Source organism: Bubalus kerabau, chromosome 2 (assembly GCF_029407905.1).
Source record: "Bubalus kerabau isolate K-KA32 ecotype Philippines breed swamp buffalo chromosome 2, PCC_UOA_SB_1v2, whole genome shotgun sequence".
NCBI classification, from domain to species: Eukaryota; Metazoa; Chordata; class Mammalia; order Artiodactyla; family Bovidae; genus Bubalus; species Bubalus kerabau.
The window spans coordinates 4,128,292-4,148,061 of NC_073625.1; the positions used below are offsets into that span (position 1 = coordinate 4,128,292).

Here is a 19,770-nt window from a genome sequence, read left to right on the forward strand (position 1 = left end):
AAGATAACTAATAAGGACCTACATATAGCACAGGGAACTCTACCCAATACTCTGTAACAACCTATGTGGGGGGGAAGAATCTGAAAAAGAGTGGATATATGTATATGTATGGGCTTCCCAGGTGGCGCTAGTGGTAAAGAATCTGCCTGGCAACGCAGGAGACCCAAGAGATGCAGATTTGATTCCCGGGTCAGGAAGATCCCCTGGAACAGAACATGGCACCCCAATTCAGTAATTTTACCTGGGAAATTCCATGGACAGAGCAGCCTGGCAAGCCACAGTCCGTAGGGTCACAAAGAGTTGAACACACAGCACACACACACACACACACACACACACACACACAGTGAACAAACATGGATGCAGAACTACTCGTGTAGGTCACTTTCAGGTAGCCGCCACCACCACATAGGAGGCTAGTGGAGTGATCTGCTCAATGGTATCTTTCATGAAAGAATTGCTGACACTTTTAAAGTGTCCAAGAACATCCTTGAGAAATGGCTGTATTAACTTGGTAAATATGGTGCTTTTCAACACAAATAAAGATAAATCTATGTCATTAAATTTTGGTCCAAGTGATCAATGGTGATGACAGAGTCTTTTCTTAATATTTTACTTAACATAATATTGTTACTTTAGCTTTAATTCCTATTTATCTGATATATCAACGTCCATCCCATTACAAAGTTTTTGAGACTGTGTTTTAGGTATGATGTTTGTAACAGTATATATACACAGCTGGAGCTCAAATTTTTATGCACTCTGGCCACCTTTGTCTTCAAGCTGGAGAGTTCAGTTCTTTTTCCTTTTTACTATGGTTAAATATATATTTGGACCTATTCCAACTGGACCTATTTCTCAACGTTATTTTCTATTGGCCATGCTTCTTTCTTGGTCCTTTTCCCCCTTCTCTTCTGCTATCTATTAAATTGATTAAATTTTCTTTATTCCTACCTCTGGTTTATAAGTTATTCTATTTCTATGGAGTTCATCCCCAAATCTGTATACCAACCAAAATCTAAAGAGAATCACTATCTCTACTCTTCTCTAAAATAATAGATGGGATGTGGAAGATACTACTTCCATTTCCCCTTCACTCCATGCTATTATGGTGCAACAGTTAAGTTCTATATTATTCTTTACAAACACTCATCTAAAACTCTTACTATTACTGTTGTTGCGATTGTTTTACCAACAGTGCTTATTTACATTTCCTATAATGTTTGCCAATTTCTTTGCTCATTGTTGTCCCATTATTCTTGCTTAATTTCCTTCTCCTTCAAGTGTATCTCTTAACGGTTCTTTCCGCAAGGTTAATTAGCCCGGTCTGATTTATTTGGACAGGTTTTTAATTTGCCCCCAGTTTTGAGTTCTCCCTTAGCCAGCCTAGAATTGGGGGTTGATGACTTTGCTCAGCATTTTGAAAATCACGTTCTGCTGCTATCCAGCCACTGCTATTGCTGGGAGGAGGTTATCTGGCTGTTTGAGGATGGTTACTTTGCAAGTAATGTCATCCCCACTCCCTTTACATTGGACCAGACGCCTTCTCATCAGGATGAGTCTCCATGTGGTTGACTTTCAGTTATCCTGTCCAGGACTCAGAGTTGTCTTTTAGTTTGAACTGCCACATCCTAGCTGTATGCTGGGCAACTTCATCTTCAAGCTACCTTCAAGCTCAGTCATTTTCTTTTTCCACATCCGTGTTCAGTCTTTCACTAGACATTTTTAGAAAGTTTTTTTATTTTTATTTTTGTCAAATGTATACTTTCACATAAAGTATCAAATAGTTTTATAAGACGTTCTATGGAAAACTTCTCTCCCAACTCCTCCTCCCATCTCCTCCACTATCCCTAGGGAAACCACCCTGAGCGCTTTCACGTACTTATGGAAAAGAAGGCTTTAACCTCCATGTTCCTGAAGGCATGAATGTTATCACCCAACATTTCAGTTTCAGGCAGCACCTATTTCTTTACCATCAGAGAGGATGAGAGTCAACTCCCCTATCTCTGTGCCCTTGTGGACTCTTTTGAGTTAGCTTGTTTGTGGGTTCCTTCTGTTCATTTTTCCCGTTTTCTCTTTCTGATACATCTCTTAAGATGTTGGACTTACAAAACTGACCCTTCATTTATCTTCTTTCTTCTATTTACCACCAGTATCCTTTTCTTCTCCTTTCCAGGAGATTTTCTCAATTTTATCTTTTACTTTGAAAATTCATAAGGTTGAGCAAGATTCATGGTGAAAAAGAAGAAATTAAAAGTTGCTCAGTCATGTCTGACTCTTTATGACCCCATGGACTATATAATTCATGGAATTCTCCAGGCCAGAATACTGGAGTGGGTAGTTGTTCCCTTCTCCAGGGGATCTTCCCAACCCAGGGATTGAACCTAGGTCTCCTGCATTGCAGGTGGGTTCTTTACCAGCTGAGCCACAAGGGAAGCCCAATAATACTGGATTGGGTAGCCTATCCCTTCTCCAGGGGATCTTCCTGACCCAGGAAACAAACTGAGGTCTCCTGCTTTGCAGGCAGATTCAGCTACCCCTGGTTCAATATCTTTAGATCCTTATTCCTGGGCAGCTCAGATTTTCCAGAAAAATGCTTTTCTCAAACTGCTGCCTGAAGAGTGAAGGCCCAGCTGCTAGGATTCTGGAAACCTAGTGGGGTAGGAGGCCTGAGAGTCATGTATCCAGTATGCACACATTTACCTAATTTACACACACACACATAGACGCCCATGACTTTCCCAGTCTTACTACTACTAATTCTTCAAAACAGACCCAGCAGTACCTCCTCTGGGAAGGTCTCCATGATCTTCCCAGTAGACACCCAGTCTGAGCTAGCTCACAGAACCCAGAGTTTCCCTCTATCTTTGCAGGTATCCCCCTGCCTCTGTAATTGTCTAGTTAGATATCTGTCCTTCTCCAAAATCAGTTCTATCCAATTACAGATAGAACTATAGTCACAGAACTATAGCACAGAACACTGTGCTCTTGGCACAGTGACTAGTATTTAATAAACTTGATAGATTTATGAGTTATTAAATTAATTCTGGCGGTAGCCCAGTTAAGGGAGCTGCTCTTACATGCAGGAGCCACACAGGAGGCAGGAAAGGACTTCAAGTAAACTCCACTGTCACAAACCTTGGGCATCAACATTAGTGCTGCCCCTTGCTGTGCAATTCCCCAACAGAACATGGCACCCAGATAAGCTTTTTCTCTCGGTTGTCTTGTATTCCTTATCATATTTGTACATATATCTCAGGGAAAGCATTCAACCTACTTCTTAGGAGTATAATGAAATATCTCTGAAAATAATCACTAGTGCTTTAAAATATGAAGGTTGCAGGTACATGCGAAAAAATCAAACTGCATTGTTACTAAGCAAAACTGAGGTACAAAGAAATCAGGCAAGAAATAGCTCCTAGGTATTAGTACGTGTTGTTGACATTTAGAAGAAAGTATTGAAGAGCAACAATCTATGAGCAGGTTCTGTGCTGGTAAAGATGAGATATGGGTGAAAATAGGAAATACTTTGGGTAACTGACTTTTATAACCACCTTATCTGTGACAGGCAGAATCTTGGAGAATCTACATAAGTCTTTCAGTGAGCAAAGGGGAAATAACCAAACCATCTGACAAAGGCTGATACTTCCAATGAATGAAGTCAATGTTTTCCACAGTCATAGAATTTTTTTTAAAGCCAGAGTATCAGTTAGTCCAGCCTCCCCGTCAAGGTGTGAACGCTATTGCTGATGGTCCCACTGGAGGGCCATCTGGGTCCTAAGACTGTCTCCCACCAAAGCGGATGCCCTAGCACTGTTCCTGGACCCAGGAACTGATAAGATAGGTTTTAATACTCCCAAGTCACAGTGTGACCCATCCTAACTTTACCCACTGCTCCTAGTTTTGAGTATCACAGAAGTCCACACACCAGACCCAAGCAAGATGCTCTACAAACACTACCCCTTTTGGCTCTTTGGAAAACCCTATGAGAAAAGGAGTGTGTCTGTTTCAAAGATGAAGGAACTCAGTCATGAGGAGTTGGGGATGTCGCTAAGGACTTGCAGTCACTAAGTGGAGAGGAGGGAAGAGAAGAGGCACAGAGTCGTGCATTAGTTAGGAACATGGGCTCCGAAGTGACTGCCTGAATCTGAAGCCCGGCCCTACCACTCCCGAGTTTTGCGACCTTAGGAACGTTGTTCAGCCTCTCTGAACCTACTTTATGAGATTCTTTTTTGTGTGTGTGATGAGGATTAAATAAGCTTTTATGTGAAAAGGGAATTCCCTTGTGGCTCAGCTGGTAAAGAATCCACCTGCAATGCAGGAGACCTGGGTTCCATCCCTGGATTGGGAAGATCCCCTGGAGAAGGGAAAGGCTGCCCACTGCAGTATTCCGTCCAGGAGAATTCCATGGGGCCGCAAAGAGTCAGACACCACTGAGCGACTTTCACTTCATTTGCAACAGTGCCTGGTACTTAGCCCCATAGAAGTATTTGTTAAACGCAGAAAAGGATGACAGAATTCTCAATCAAATCCAGGTTTATCCAGTTCCAACGTATACACTCAACCAAGACTCTTCAGCATGTTAATCTCTCAAGGGCCGGAAGGTAGGACTAACTACACCCCTGGAGTTTTTCTCTTCTCCATATACTCTTCTGCCTCCGTGGCCCCTAATCTTACCTGGTTGCCAGAATTCTTTTCATCCTTCTGGCTTTTGACCTAACTGAAAGAATGAAATGCAAAATTGCTTCCATACTTCAGGAGATGACAGCCATCTTCCCAGATCTGAGCAAGGTTTTTCTTCTAACTCAGTAGTTTCTCTGGAGAAGGCAATGGCACCCCACTCCAGTACTCTTGCCTGGAAAATCCCATGGACGGAGGAGCCTGGTATGCTGCAGTCCATGGGGTCGCTAAGAGTCGGACACGACTGAGCGACTTCACTTTGACTTTTCACTTTCATGCAATGGAGAAGGAAATGGCAACCCACTCCAGTGTTCTTGCCTGGAGAATCCCAGGGATGGGGGAGCCTGGTGGGCTGCCGTCTATGGGGTCGCACGGAGTCAGACACGACTGAAGTGACTTAGCAGCAGCAGCAGCAGCAGTAGTTTCTCAGCACCACCTGGGATCTTGCTCAAAACATGGCCTCTCCAGCTCCAGTGTAGACCAGTTGAATCAGAAACCCTAGCGATAGGCCCAGCAGTCTTATGTCAATAAGCCCTCCAGGTGATAAGAACCATTGTTTTCATCGAACTTATGACCATGGTAGAAGTTGAGACATCACACTGCTTGTCAGCTCCTACTAAACTGACGATGGGTGGTCTCCTGGAATTTGGGCCCCCAACCTGTATTTAATGTAGCGTCATGCTTTTAACCGTCCTTTGGGTCTTCTTGATCTGGAGCTGCTTCTCCAGCCCCTCAAGATCTCTCTGAATCCACACTCTGGGATGGGGCTTCCTGGTTCTCCCCTCCAGCTCTGTGACTCTGAACATCTGATGAGCATGCTGTTCATGTCTCCACGGTGTCACCCACAGCATCCACCCAGAGCTGGGGCAGAAGGCTGGGGGTCCTTGGCAGACCCTCCTCCTCCTCTGGCCTGACATTAATCCACGAGAACATCAGTTCATATGGTTGTTCAACTTGTGAAATTTCCTATTATCAACCTGGGTATCTCCACTTTGCCCAACAGGAAACCATGAGAGACTAGCTTTGCTTTAAAACCCTGAATAAAAGCTTTAAAAAAAAATTCCTGATGAACAGAACAGCTTTTTGGTAGGCTTCTTAAGTTTAATTTTTTCTACTCCTTCTTCTCCCCCAACAAGGATTGGCCTGGAAGCAGGCACATCTCAAAGCTTTCATATTAAATGCAAAGCTCTGCTTTTCCTTTCATTTTACACTAAGAATTTCTTTTCCAGATATTTCTACTCTACCATAGTCCTACATGGCAGGCTTTCTTTTTTAACATTTTTATAGAATTGGAAGTTAATAAATTTTTCCTAATGCCGTATCAGCTAGCTTAGTGGGAACATTCATATTTATATTCAGGTCTGTCCAAGGTTCATATCATACCTGCTATGTTACATTAAAACTATTGTGGCTGAAAACGGCAGGGAACTTAAAAAAGATGTTCATTGTGATTTGTGAGACCCTCTTAACCCACCATTTGTTCCAGAGAATACTAAATTCAATTACTGATGGTCAAAATAACACATATCACAGCTGCCTGGAAGGTGACATCTTAAAACACCCACGGGGACCTCGCACTTGGTCCCTTCTACAAGAATGCTCTAAGGTATGAACACATGTGCACGTGTGCGTGCTCACTCAGTCGTGTCTGACTCTGTGACCCCATGGACTGTAGCCCGCCAGGCTCCTCTGTCCATGGGATTCTCCAGGCAAGAATACTGGAGTGGGTTGCCATGCCCTCCTCCAGGGAATCTTCCCAACCCAGGCATCGAATCTGCATCTCCTGGATTGCCGGCGGATTCTTTACTGCTGAGCCATGAGGGAAGCCCTATGAAGACATATCTAGCCACAGGCCATTTAATCCTGAAGAACACCAGCCCCTACAAAAGAAAGGCAGCTGTGCAAAGCCAGCTGCCCCCCACTGCCTTCTCTGTCAGTCTTCACATAGTCAAGGCCTGGACTTGTTGAAGAAAATGATTCATCTCTCTCTCCAAAGAATGCCGACACCACGTGTACAAAACATTTCTTTCTTTACATCAATTCCCGAGGACGTTATAATCACTTCATGTAATGTAAGCAATTACAACCTTCCAGGTTTGGTAGACCTGGAAGTTTGGTAGGTGAGTAATAATGGAAGGACAGACTATTCAGGTCTTCTCACAGGGAGATTTCAATGAGTCCAATCAAACTAATTAGCAAAGACTCAGTTTTACTTGGAATAAGAAACACACACTCTGTTGACTTTCCAACTTCAGTTTTGCACTATTGGGCTCAAGTCCCAGACTTTCCATCTTCCTAGCTTGGTAGACCCAGCAGAAGCTTGACCGTGATCACCCACCTGCTTTATCTTCTCCTATACAATCAATTTCCTTCCTGTTCTCCATGTTAAGGGGCTGGCCAAATCCTTCTGAGAGGATGATATTATAATTGAGAAAGTAAGTAGACCATGAAGTTCAAATGACAAATTACATACACACATTTTTGCCATTTTAAAATATAATAGAAAATACTGTCTTCAATTCTGAGAACTTAGCATCTTCTCAAAAGAGTTCCAACAAATTTGATATTTCAGTTTTAAAGTAGTATTAATAATATATTTAAATATTTGAGTGTCAAGACTCAGAAAACCAAAGAGACAATTAAAAAACAAAAGTTCACCTTGTGCTTCGTTTTGTGATATCACAATAAACTTGCCAATATGGAAACACTCTTACATAGTCTCCCTGACTTACAAATGAGTTTTCTCATTTAACATTGACTAGAAAATGAACAAATCTTCAGAATAAATAGTCTCTGTTGAAGGGAGACTAAAGTCCAAGTCCACACAATGGGAAAATGTCTTGCAGATTCAATCCTCCTTCGCAGAAGGCAATGGCACCCCACTCCAGTACTCTTGCCTGGAAAATCCCATGGACGGAGAAGCCTGGTGGGCTGCAGTCCATGGGGTCGCTAAGAGTCGGATATGACTGAGCGACTACATTTTCACTTTTCACTTTCATGCGTTGGAGAAGGAAATGGCAACCCACTCCAGTGTTCTTGCCTGGAGAATCCCAGGGATGGGGGAGCCTGGTGAGCTGCCGTCTATGGGGTTGCACAGAGTCGGACACGACTGAAGTGACTTAGCAGTAGCAGGTATGGACACAGGATAAAAAACAATACCTGACACTCAGGCCATTAGTCCTAATTAGCCCACAGCAGATATTACTAATCAATCACACACTACTGCCAAGCTCAGACACGTCAGCCACCAAAACCTATTTCAATTGGCACAGAGCTACTTGACCCTGACTCTGGGGCAGATCTACTAGAACGGGCAGGATGAATGGCTGCTCTGATAGTTAAGGTTTCTTATGTGAAAAAGAGAAAGCTACAGTAATTCAAATATATCCAGCAAAGATTCTCTGATACTTCACAGGAAAAATGTCTCTGATTTCTGGATAGAACCAAGGACTGGGCAGACCATGCATGCTCTGCATAGCTGACCATGGAACTGGAGGGAATCAAGCCTCAGACACTTACAGATGGGCACGGCTGATTCAACCGGGTGGATCTGTATCAGACCAGGGCGTGCTGAAACCTTTACCTTTCTTACTGGTTTGAAAACAGTGTATATGGAACCTGTCTAAAAATGCTATGGATAGAAAAATGACTTAATACAATGAACTGTGCTTTTCAACTGAAAAAAAAAAAAAAACACAACATCTATGATAAATCATACAGGAAAGCCATGACACTAATATGTGGTTTTCTACAGCTAATGTTCTAAAAACAAAATGTTCTTTTGGCATGGACCTCAAAATTTGTCACGTTCTCATTAGTCTTGAGGGCAACAGTGCTACTTTATACAATTCTAACCGTCATGCAACAAGGAGAGCCTGAAATATCAGATTTCTTTTCAAACGAGCAAAAAATTGCAAACAATACATTATGACAAATACGAATATCTTCAAGTTCATATTATTCAAATTAATATTTTATTTTTTTACGTAAAAATACAATTTACGGAAAAACATCAAACCACAATGTTGAGGAATTGAAATTTATTCCATTCAGAAATAAAATATAAGAGATTGTTATAAGGTGCTACCATTTATAATATCTGTAATATCGTTTCTCATATTGGTTTCCAATGATATATATTTAATATATATTCAATGTATGCTCAAAATACATATGCTCATATATACTCAAATTATATAATTTGAACATATATATATATATATATATATTCTCAAAGAGCTGTGCACTAGCAAAAAGGTTTTGGAACAAAGAAACAGGATAGTTTTTAAAAATGAGCAAAACCACCTACTTTAACCCCGACACCTGGTTAGAGATGGAGCACTAGCTTTCTCACCTTTTACAGCACGTCAAATTATTAAATTTCCACCCAAACACAGCATTTTTAAAGAATATGGACACCATCATTTTTTGTCTTCAATTTTAATAAATAAGGTGTCTGTAGAGTTGACAGACATATTATAGAAGAAAATAAAGAGAACACCCTCAATGGCTCCTTCAAAGCGTATTTAAAATCCTGTTTCATGGAATCCTGCTTTGGTGGCTCCATGGAGTCCTTCTATGCACCACTGGGATACGTAATCCTTGCAGCAAAGTCAGAGGCCCCACAGCTGAGGAAGATGGGAATGGGCCTGGAAGGATGCAGGGGAGGTTCAGGATGGGCCCCGCAGGCCCCTCTGGGGCTCAGGGTCCGGCAGAGATCCTGGAGGGGACACGAAGCCAGGGAGAGGAAGTGGGCCCTGTGAGCACAGCCCACCCTGGCCCGAGCAGCCCCCTTCACAGAGCCGGCCTGGCCCAGGACAGGTCTCCCCAAACGTGCTGAATCCCGACCCTCAAGGTCTTTGCGCCTGGGCCTCACACCGACTGGTGCTCCCAGAGTGACAAGCTTGCCTTCCTCCTCCCGGGGGTTTAACATCTTCAGAAGGATTAATGCTACATAACTCACACAAGAAAGCTCTGGAAGACTTTATTATCTCCCTTTCTTGGACACTCATGGAGCTTTGCGGCTTTTGCAAAGTAGATTTCCCTCCCCCAATCCATTGTATATATATATATATGGTAGCAATAAACTATCTGAAAATGAAATTAAGAAAACAATTCCACGAACAATAGGATTTTCAATTTGAATTTTTTTTTAGTCTCTCTGATGGAAACTGGCAAATGCCTGAAACAATAAAGTAAAAATTAACTTTTCAAAATCTGTGAAGCTAAATGAGTGTTGAAGAAATGAAATGATTAAACTTCCAGATCATTTTTTGTAGGTGTGTAGCATTCACACTGGGAGAAGGCAATGGCACCCCACTCCAGTACTCTTGCCTGGAAAATCCCATGGACAGAGGAGCCTGGTGGGCTGCAGTCCATGGGGTCGCTAAGAGTCGGACACGACTGAGGGGCTTCACTTTCACTTTTCACTTTCATGCATCGGAGAAGGAAATGGCAACCCACTCCAGTGTTCTTGCCTGGAGAATCCCAAGGACGGGGGAGCCTGGTGGGCTGCCGTCCATGGGGTCGCTAAGAGTCGGACACGACTGAAGTGACTTAGCAGTAGCAGCATTCACACTTCTGGAGACGCTGACATTTAAATAGCACTGCTACTTTTGAGACACCCTGTACCTCTCATAACCTGGCGAGTTTCTCCAGGGCTCTAAATTACTCCCTTCCAGTTAACGGATGTCCTTCCATCACTCTACAGCTGTCTTTTCTTGATTTAAAGTGAGCTTGTCTTTGGTTTCTTTTTCAAGATTTTGAGGTAATATTCTCTGACAGAGCATTGTTTTCTTGAACTTGAGTGTGAAATGTAAAAGCTATTGTCATGGATATGCCACTGAGATCACTTTACTATTCCTATATGCTATTAACGTTTCACTAGTTCAGGAATCTGATTTAGGGAATGTAATCTCACTACCTTTGGGGAAGAGTCAAGTGACCACATTTCATCAGATGCGTATGTTAGATTTTAGTTTTTATAACACTCATCTACATATATAAAGTGATACATTCATTTTAGGAGGATTTCTTTGCTTGTTTCTTAACCATAATCCTAGCCAGAATTCTTATTCACCTATCAGAACATACATATAAAGATGGGGTGTGTGTGTCTGTATTTTTTTTAATGAAATAGATGTTTTGAAAACTGTGGCTTCCTCTAAGACCTTCTCTTCTAGTCTGTTTTACTTACAACATTTGTTGCCTGTGACTCATTATGTGGATTCAGGGCCCACTAACGTATCGATTATCAAGTCTGAAAAACAACAGACTAGGTATAACGAGTTAGTCAATGTCCACCGAGGTTACCCTGTAACTCTTTTCTATGCTTGCACCCCATGTGTTTTCATAGACAAGATGCAGGCAGAACAGAAGTTCCTCTCCTACTGCAGTGAGCCCCCGGGGGCCTGTGCTGAAACGCAGCGTCTGCTTGGGCTGGGCTGGGGTGCGAGATTCTGCCTTTGTGCCTGGGGAGGTATGGATGGACCAGTCTGGGGGTAGCAGGCTAAGAAGAGGGGGTGCAGAGGAGCAGGGCGGTGTGAAACACCTCCCCACCACCGCACAGCCCTGCTGCCTCCAAGCGGGGTGGGGGTGGCCTGCGTTCACTGCAGAGGAGGCCCCCTTACGCTTTCATCTTCTCCTCTTGTGTCCTTCCTCCAGAACCAACCTCCGCCAAAACAAGCAGGGACAAGGCCACTCTTTTGGTGACTGCTGGGAAGCCTTCTGGATGGGATCACCCCAAATTGTGGACAATTAGTTTGTCTGTCTCAGCAAAGCAGGGGCCGCAAAGATGATGCCGGCCAACCAGAGTGTGACTTACTAACCTTTCGTTTCAGGCACCTGTTAAACTGTGTAACCTACTCATCAAGGTGGACACACTCATAACACACTTCTGAATGTGACGGCAGGAAGTCCTGGCATTCAAAGCATGATTTCATAATTCTAAGCCACGGAGTCAGAATCCCCACACTAGGAAACACTGATGGTCACTGTAACTGTTCCTGGTACCATACTGGCTTTCTGCACCTCTGCCTCCAGAATTCGGAGGATACGTGCATTGATAAAATGAAAACAGTCTTAATTTTGGTGAGGCTGTCTTCTGTGGAATCATTTTGTGCACCTATCTGGAGGGACAGGGAGTGGGCTCACCCACTGCACCCAAGCGTGTACCTGGCACATACACATTTGATTAAAAACGTGAGCGTATGAGCGTGATTTTTTAAATGTGACATCTTACTTTATTAACTGATTTCTCATTACAGCATTTGCTTTCTTGAATTGAGCAGGGCGCTTTAATAAGAGGGAGGCAGAAATGAAGAATGGCACCTTCCAAATCACATGTGTTCACGATGCGGAAAGGGAGAAGGGAGGGGAAGGGAGGCAAAAGAGAGAGAGAGACAGACAGAGCAGGGCAGCGATCCCTGACCCCCGGGGGATGGGGTGGCAGGCGGAAGAGGCGGCTGACTGCGGATGCCTCTTCCCACCCCCGTGAGGAGCAGCATCTTCGTGAAGGGTAATGACAATTAATGCGGAGTTTAGGGGAGAGAGGGGATGAGGGTTGGAACTGAGGTCTAAGGCATTGGTTTTCTGGTGGGGGGGCTGGTGGTGGAAATTATGCCTCCCAGGGGACAACTGGCATCCAAGGTCCGGAGACATTTTTCACCTTCATCACTCAGGAGTGGAACACAGGGCTTCCTGCGGGTAGAGGGTAGGGAGGCTGCCCAACATTCTACAAAGCTCAGGGCAGCCCCTACAGCAAAGAACTGGCAGCCCCCAGATGTCTGCAGTGCTCAGGTTGAGACCATGACCCAGGGGTACAAAGGTAAGCCTGACAGGAGCCAGAGGAGAAGCTACTAGGAAAGACAATGCACTCGGCAGGCCCACTGGGCTATTTAGGGCACTGGGCTAGAGAGAGGGAGTCAGCGTGGATGTAGATGAGCTCAAGAAGGGGGTCCGGCATCGGCTGCCCGCCCCTTCCACTGGATCCCCAATCAATCGCCAGTGGGCTCGGTTCCGCTGCTGCCGCTGAAGGCAGCCTACGCCTCTTCCCAAGCACAGGCTGGAGAGAAGGCAGCCACCCTCGGGTGGAAACGCACCATGGGCTGCCCTGCGGGGTGACGCGCCTCTGGCGAGAAAGGCTCCCCTGCGGCGGGTGCGGACCCCGCCCCGGCGCCCGTAGGCTGGGCTTCCAACTGCCAGAAACTGCATTCCTTTGCCTTGAGGCGTGCTCTTGGCTGCCCAAGTGGCAGTCCTGAAATGCCAGGAAATCAACTGCCTCTGCAGGCAGCCCTGCACCAATGCCAGGCAAGTCTGGGTGAATAAGTCCCGGCCCCCTTGCCTCTGGGTTGGGCAACCAGGAGACCCGCTTCACACTGTCTCCCAGGGCTCTGCAGTGTGCCCACAGTGGCGAGGTGTTCGGCAACACCCCCTCACTGGCGGCTATTCCTGTCCTGTCCCCCTTCCCCCCACTCTCATATGGGTGCTTTCTTCACCGTCCCCCTAAAATAATTTGCATTTCAATTCTCAGCTCAGGGTCTGCTTCTGGGGAACCCAAACTCTAATGGCAAGTCTTTGGAAGGGACACTGGGGGTGTTGGTCACTTGATCCTCAGGTTCCTCGGATGTGGGAGATCTCTGGGTTCTCAGTCGCCCTCTCTCAGAGGGTCCGACCTTCCCACCCCCTGGTCCTGAGAACAGAATCCCGGGATCCGCTGAGCCACGGGCTCTAGACGTACTCCTTTCGGACCATCAGAAACGCGGCTCATGCCAAGTACATTCCAGTCTCTCCCACATCGTTAGCTTGAGGCTGGCAGGGAACCCAAGCACAATCCCTACGAGTCTCAAGTGCCCCTGAAGTCAAACCTCTGCAAGAACTTAAATAAGTAACACTTGACTCTGGGAGGGAGGTCTTACTCTAGTGCCGGGAACAGGCAAAGCTGGAAACAAGGGCGGCCGCGGGTCAAACGAACTTGGACGGATTAGCGGGGGGGACCGAAAACCACAGAACAGCAACATGGATCAGCCGTTTCAAACCCGTGCAAGACAAAGGAGAGACGTGAACTGTAAGCCCCCTCGGGATGATGTTAAATCACTCATCTTCCCTACAGCGGGCATCCCGAGACGCTAAGGAATCTCAAGAAAGTGCTCGGAGCTTGAGGCATGTGACGGCGGCCGTGTATCGAGGGCTCCCCACGCCACCAGCAGCAGCCAGTAGACACGATGCACCCGACGCCTTCCAAGGACTCCGACTCCGCGGGGACCGAGCCCTGCCCTGAGGGGGTCCCACAGTCTCTGAGGACGGGCGTGCAGCTCAGGGTCTGTCCACAGGAAGCCACTCCTAAGGGTGGCTCTTTACGAGTCCTCTGAAGCCAGTCTTCTCTGATTGTGGGTGCCGGCTGGGTTTCATCTCTGCTGAGAACATCCACTTTGGGGCCCTGATTTCTCGCCAGCATAGGTGGGGGGGGACAGGGAGATCTTCTATCTCAGTTCTTAGCTGTGTAGAGCTTTTTTTTCTTTCCTTCTTTCTCTTTTCTTTAAAAAAGGGAAAAGAACAGCAGAGCTTTTCTGCCGGGCAATCTATTCCCTTATTTATAATGCAGGACAGCAGCGCCTTGTAAGTGTATATTCTGGTTCATCTGAGGACACACGGTTGTTCATTTTAAAATTAGATTCATCCTAATTATACAAAAACAGCCTGCATGTGGTTGGTCAAAACAGCAGGACAGCATTACTCAGCACCTACCTTCTGAGCCTGCCATCTAGACTCCACTAAACTTCTTTAGCACACAGCCCCTGCCCTCTTAGAACTTCAAATTCAGCAGCGAAATAGCCACCTCATTGACCGATGTGAGGTTTCGGCAATGAACAGTGAGGAAATCCATATAGTAAGAGACTTAACATGTACTATTACCTTTGGACAAAGGGTTGAAGGAAACTGTCATTAAAGGGGTACGTTTCAGCAAGGAAGAAACAGAGATCATTTGGATCACAATCCTAGTAAACCAGGGCAGGCCTGGGGAGCTCCCTGCATGAAGGATATTTGGAAGCTGGGTTGAAACAGAAGCAGGAAAAAATATATACTAGACTGTAAGGGACAGAGGGCTTCCTTGGCGGCTCAGATGGTAAAGAATCCACCTACAGTGCAGCAGACCCAAGTTCCATTCCTGGGTCAGGAAGATCCCCTGGAGAAGGAAATGGCAACCCACTCCAGTATTCTTGCCTGGAAAATCCAACGGACAGAGGAGCCTGACAGGCTACAGTCAGAAAGAGCTGGACATGACTTAGCACACACAAACAAGGGACAGAAGTTTGTTTTTGGAAAGCAGAAAAGCATCAGAGCAAGAAGCAAGAGTAGATGCTACAAAAAAAAAAGTCAGTAAGTTAGTCAGCTTCAGCATCACACTCAGTCCAAGTGGGAGAACCAACTTTGTGTTCAAGAGGCTGGAGCCCTGGGCAGGTAACTGAGCATCTATTATTTTTATTTTATGCAGACCCTGAGGGTTCCCTGAGTTCAACGACTGACCACAGAACATATCTCTTGAGGCTGAAAAATTCCAGGACATCTCTAAAAAGTAGAGAAGAAAATGGCAACCCACTCCAGTATTCTTGCCTGGAAAAGCCCATGGATGGAGCAACCTGGTGGGCTTAAGTCCATGAGGTCGCAAAGAATTGGACACGACTGAGTGACAAACACTTTCACTATAAAAAGGAGACTGTTACCAGTAAATGCATCCTAATGATTTAAAACTGAAAAAAGAGTAACTAATAATACAAAGTGATCAAGGAAATTTGATTTCCTGCCTTTGGAACAATCAGGCTCCATACTTCTAGGGTGCAGGTTGACGTAACACAATCAATTTTACAACTTCTGAAATAATAAGATAACGATAAGACTGTTTCCCCATGTACTGCGCCCTCCCAGGCACTCTGGACTGGCTACACAGTTCATAACCACAATCTCATTTAGTGTCCTCAACAAGGCTGTGAAGTATCAGTACTATTTTTATTGTACAGATGGGGTGGCTGGAGTTCATAGTGGTTAAGTAACTTGTCAGAGAGACTGCAAGCTAGAAGGTGGCAAAGCTGGGCATCCAACTCAATGCCTGAGTGATGCCACCCCTCTACCCATAACTCCTGATCTCCTCCCAGCGCCCCGGCTCTCAATCAGGCCAGGACCCCAGGCCCCCCATTTCCACCCTCCCTGCAATTCGCACTTTGTCTCTCAGAGAAGGGGGATGTCTCTCCTACCTGCTCTGTGACAGGGCTTTAAAATAGGGCTTTACTGGTGCCCACACTACAGGCTACCCTTTGCCCCAGGGATCCTAGTGACGGGCAGTAACCAGTGGGGCGCGACTGAGAGAAGTAGTTCTTTCTTGTGACGGGATAGCAAGGATTAGCTGGATTCAAAAAGATACATGCACCCCAAAAGCAATACTACTCACAACAGCCAAGACACGGAAATAACCTAAATATTCACCTTCAGAGGAATGGATAAAGATGTCATACATATATATGATGGAAGACTGCTCAGCCATAAAAAAGAATGAACTAATGCCATTTGCAGCAACATGGATGCAACTAGAGATTATCAGACTAGGTGAAGTAAGTCAGAAAGAGAAAGACAAATACCATACAATATCACTTCCATGTGGAATCAAGAATACGGCACAAATGAACCTGTCTATGAAATAGAATCACTGACATAGAGAACAGACTGTGGTTGCCAAGAAGGATGGAGTCGGATGAGGGATGGATTGGGAGTTTGGGATTGGCAGATGCAAGCTACTATATAGATGGATAAATAATAAGGTCCTACTGTAGACCACAGGGAACTACACTCAGTATCCTATGATAAACCATAATGGAAAAGGATATTTTAAATAAATAAATATATATATAACTGAATCACTTTTCTGTACAGTAGGAATTAACAGCCTTGTAAATCAACTATATTTCAAAGAAAAAAAAGTATTAGCTGGATGTACTTGAGAGGCACTTATCAGGATTAACTTCTTCATATTGCAAGTTTTAATTTTCATAACTACTGAAAAATATTTCACAAAAATAGACTGTGCCATCAAAGACAGCCCTGCTAAGGGTAATATAAAGGCAAATGATTCTTTTTTTACCTTTTACATGTCCTTAGCATGATACCTCTGATCACTGGTTGGTCCTATTTCTTAATGAAGTACCGGTCCCTTACTCTTAGAAGATGACATTTTAATAATAATTAAACGATAAGTTTTCAAAAAGGTAAAATATGCAGAGTCAGAAGGAAAGAGCTTCTTTGTTCTTTTCACTGACCTCACTTTTATTATTCATTTCTCTCTTCCACTTCCTTTACCAGATGCATTTCTACAGAACAGGCTGAATATCTGATCAAACACATTAATACATTTATAATTTGGGAAGAAAACAAGCAAATATCCTTTTTGACTTAAAAAAACTGGGCTTCTCCATTGTAGTAAGGAATGATAAATAGAATAAATACTAGGAAACTTGCTATTTTTAGTCAAGATATTATGTAATGAGTCATTTATTTAAACTGTCTAAAGCTCTGTAAAACGATTCCAGGAAAATGGCTTCAACTCCTCTGTCAGCACCAAGAATCAGCTCTGCCCTCTGCTTCCTGATAGCTCCACTTTTCATTTTAGTTTCCTTTAAAAAAATGCACAAATGAGGACCTCCTGTACAGCACAGGGAGCTCTGCTTGGTGCTCTGTGGTGACCTAAATGCCAAGGAAATCCAAGAAAGAGTGGATGTATGTATGTACCTATCTGTGTCAGTCACTGAGTCGTATTCAACTCCCTGTGACTCCGTGGACTGTAGCCCAGCCCCGCCAGGTTCCTCTGTCCACCGAGTTCTCCAGGCAAGAACACTGGACAGGGTTGCCATTGCCTTTTCCAGGAGATCTTCCTGATCCAGGGATTGAACCCAGGTCTTCTGCTTTGCAGGCAGACTCTTTACCATCTGAGCCACCAGGGAAGGCCTTATGTATATGTAAGGCTGATTTACTTTGCTGTACAGCAGAAACTAACACAATATTGTAAGAAACTCTTCTCCAATGAAAAATTTTAGAATGTATCAGCATCATTAGTAATGTGCCAGTTACACCAGGCTTGATCAGTAAACTCCCAACACTATATACATATTATGACCCACACAGATTTATCAAGAAGTTCAAGATGACAGTCAAAGACTCAAAGGAAAAGGCAGGTGTAGGCAGATTAAAAGTGACCCCGTAAGAGCGAGCAGGAAGGGAGAAAACAGATCTGGGTCAGCTAGGAGGGCAATCCTGCACTAAAACCCAGACGTCACTATGGAGAGGTTTCCACCATGTAATGCCTGGTGGGCTGCCATCTCTGGGATCGCACAGAGTCGGACACGACTGAAGTGACTTAGTAGCAGCAGCAGCAACACCTCCAAAAGCAGCAAGACAGCGCTCTGAGGAGAGCCTCCCAAGAACTGAAAAAGAGTGGCAGAGGGCGGCAGACGACCCCCGCCCCAGCCCAGGGCCATCCGGGAGGCGGGGCTGCATGTCCCTGCCACTTCACCAGGTGTGGGCAGGTGATCGCTGTCGCTGGCGGAAGTGGAGCAAAACGATGCTGTGTCCCTTCCAAGCCGAGGCAGGGAAGAGGCCCGCTCTGCACCATCCCTTCCCTTCTAGGGGTCTGACACAGGGAGGACGTGACCTCGGAAGCCTTGAGCTGGAGACGGAGGGACCAAGACGCAGGAAATCCGGAGTCTCCGAAATTCACACAGAGCAGAGCCCCCAGTGAATCGGGAACAGCAATCTTCAACTTCACGTGTGTGAAAGATACAATTTTACTTTCTTTAGCCCCTACCCGTTTTTTGCTTTTTTTTTTTCCAAAGCTTGATGTTTTCCTAACCAACACATATGGAGAGAAAAGGTAAGTGTCTCAATCACTTGAAATAATGCATCGAGTTTCTTTGTGCATAGAATTTGATAGAATCATAGATTTTTAAGGCTAAAGTTGTACAGCCCAATTCTAGCAGCTACTGGCCACCAATGGCAATTGAAAACTTGAAATGTGGCTAGCTGAGGCTGAGATCTGCTACAAGTGTAAAATATATACCAGATACTGCAGGTTCAATACAAAAAAGTAAAAATCTCATTATTATTTCATATTATGTCAGTAATTTTTGAATATATTAGATGAAATAAAATATACTGTTGAAATCAAACACACTGGTTGCTTTTTTACTAATTTATAATGTGGCTACTAGAAGATTTTAAACTGCCTATGTGGTTCACTTTATATTTCTATTGGACTCCTGCTGGGATAGTAGGTGTCAGCAAATTACATGGCACTGTTTTTGTAAATAAAGCTTTATTGGTACAGAGCCATGACTATTTACATACTACCTATGGCTGCTTTTCCACTACAGAGTAGCTGAAAAGTAGGACTCTCAGAGTAGTCCTGAAAAGCTCAACATTTGTATTATAATGGCTTATTATACAAAGTGTTTGTAGAAGATCTGTTTTGGGTTACTAAGAAATAAGACCAACCAATGATAAGAAGTATCATGCTAAGGACATATAGAAGGAAAAGAAATAATTGTTTGTCTTTGTATCACCCTAGGTAGGGCTGTCCTTGACTTACAAGGGTTGTCCTTGTAAAATATTTGCAATATTTTTGAAAATTAAAATTTGCAATATGAAGAACTTAATCCTGATAATACCCAGATAAAGAATAACTTTGAAATTGCCTAATTCACCTACTCTAACTACTTCATGACTAAGGAAATTAAAGCTCAGATAAGTGAAGAGACTTGTCCAAAATATTTTTACTCTAAATTAAGTGGTATTTCCATAAGGTCATTATCATTCATTCACTCACTGATTCATACTCTCCACCCATCTCTAATTTTCATCATTAAAGTATTAAAATCCCTATCAGAAAATCAACACTTAATAGCAGAGGAACCCTTGAGTAATATTGAGCAACAAATAGGCTGTAAGATAGTTTTTAAATTAAGCTTCATTTGAAAATACTTTAAAGAGAACCTATCATGTAATCTGCTTTCAAATTAAACTTGAAATTACCCCAAACGTAGAGCCAGCTTG

The 19,770-nt window shown here is 44.2% G+C and overlaps 1 protein-coding gene across 6 annotated transcripts in view; it reads right to left on the minus strand.

Annotated features, from left to right (window-relative positions):
- Positions 1–19,770, minus strand: part of THRB (thyroid hormone receptor beta) — a 444,462-nt gene that overhangs the window by 414,210 nt on the left and 10,482 nt on the right. The window lies entirely within an intron of this gene.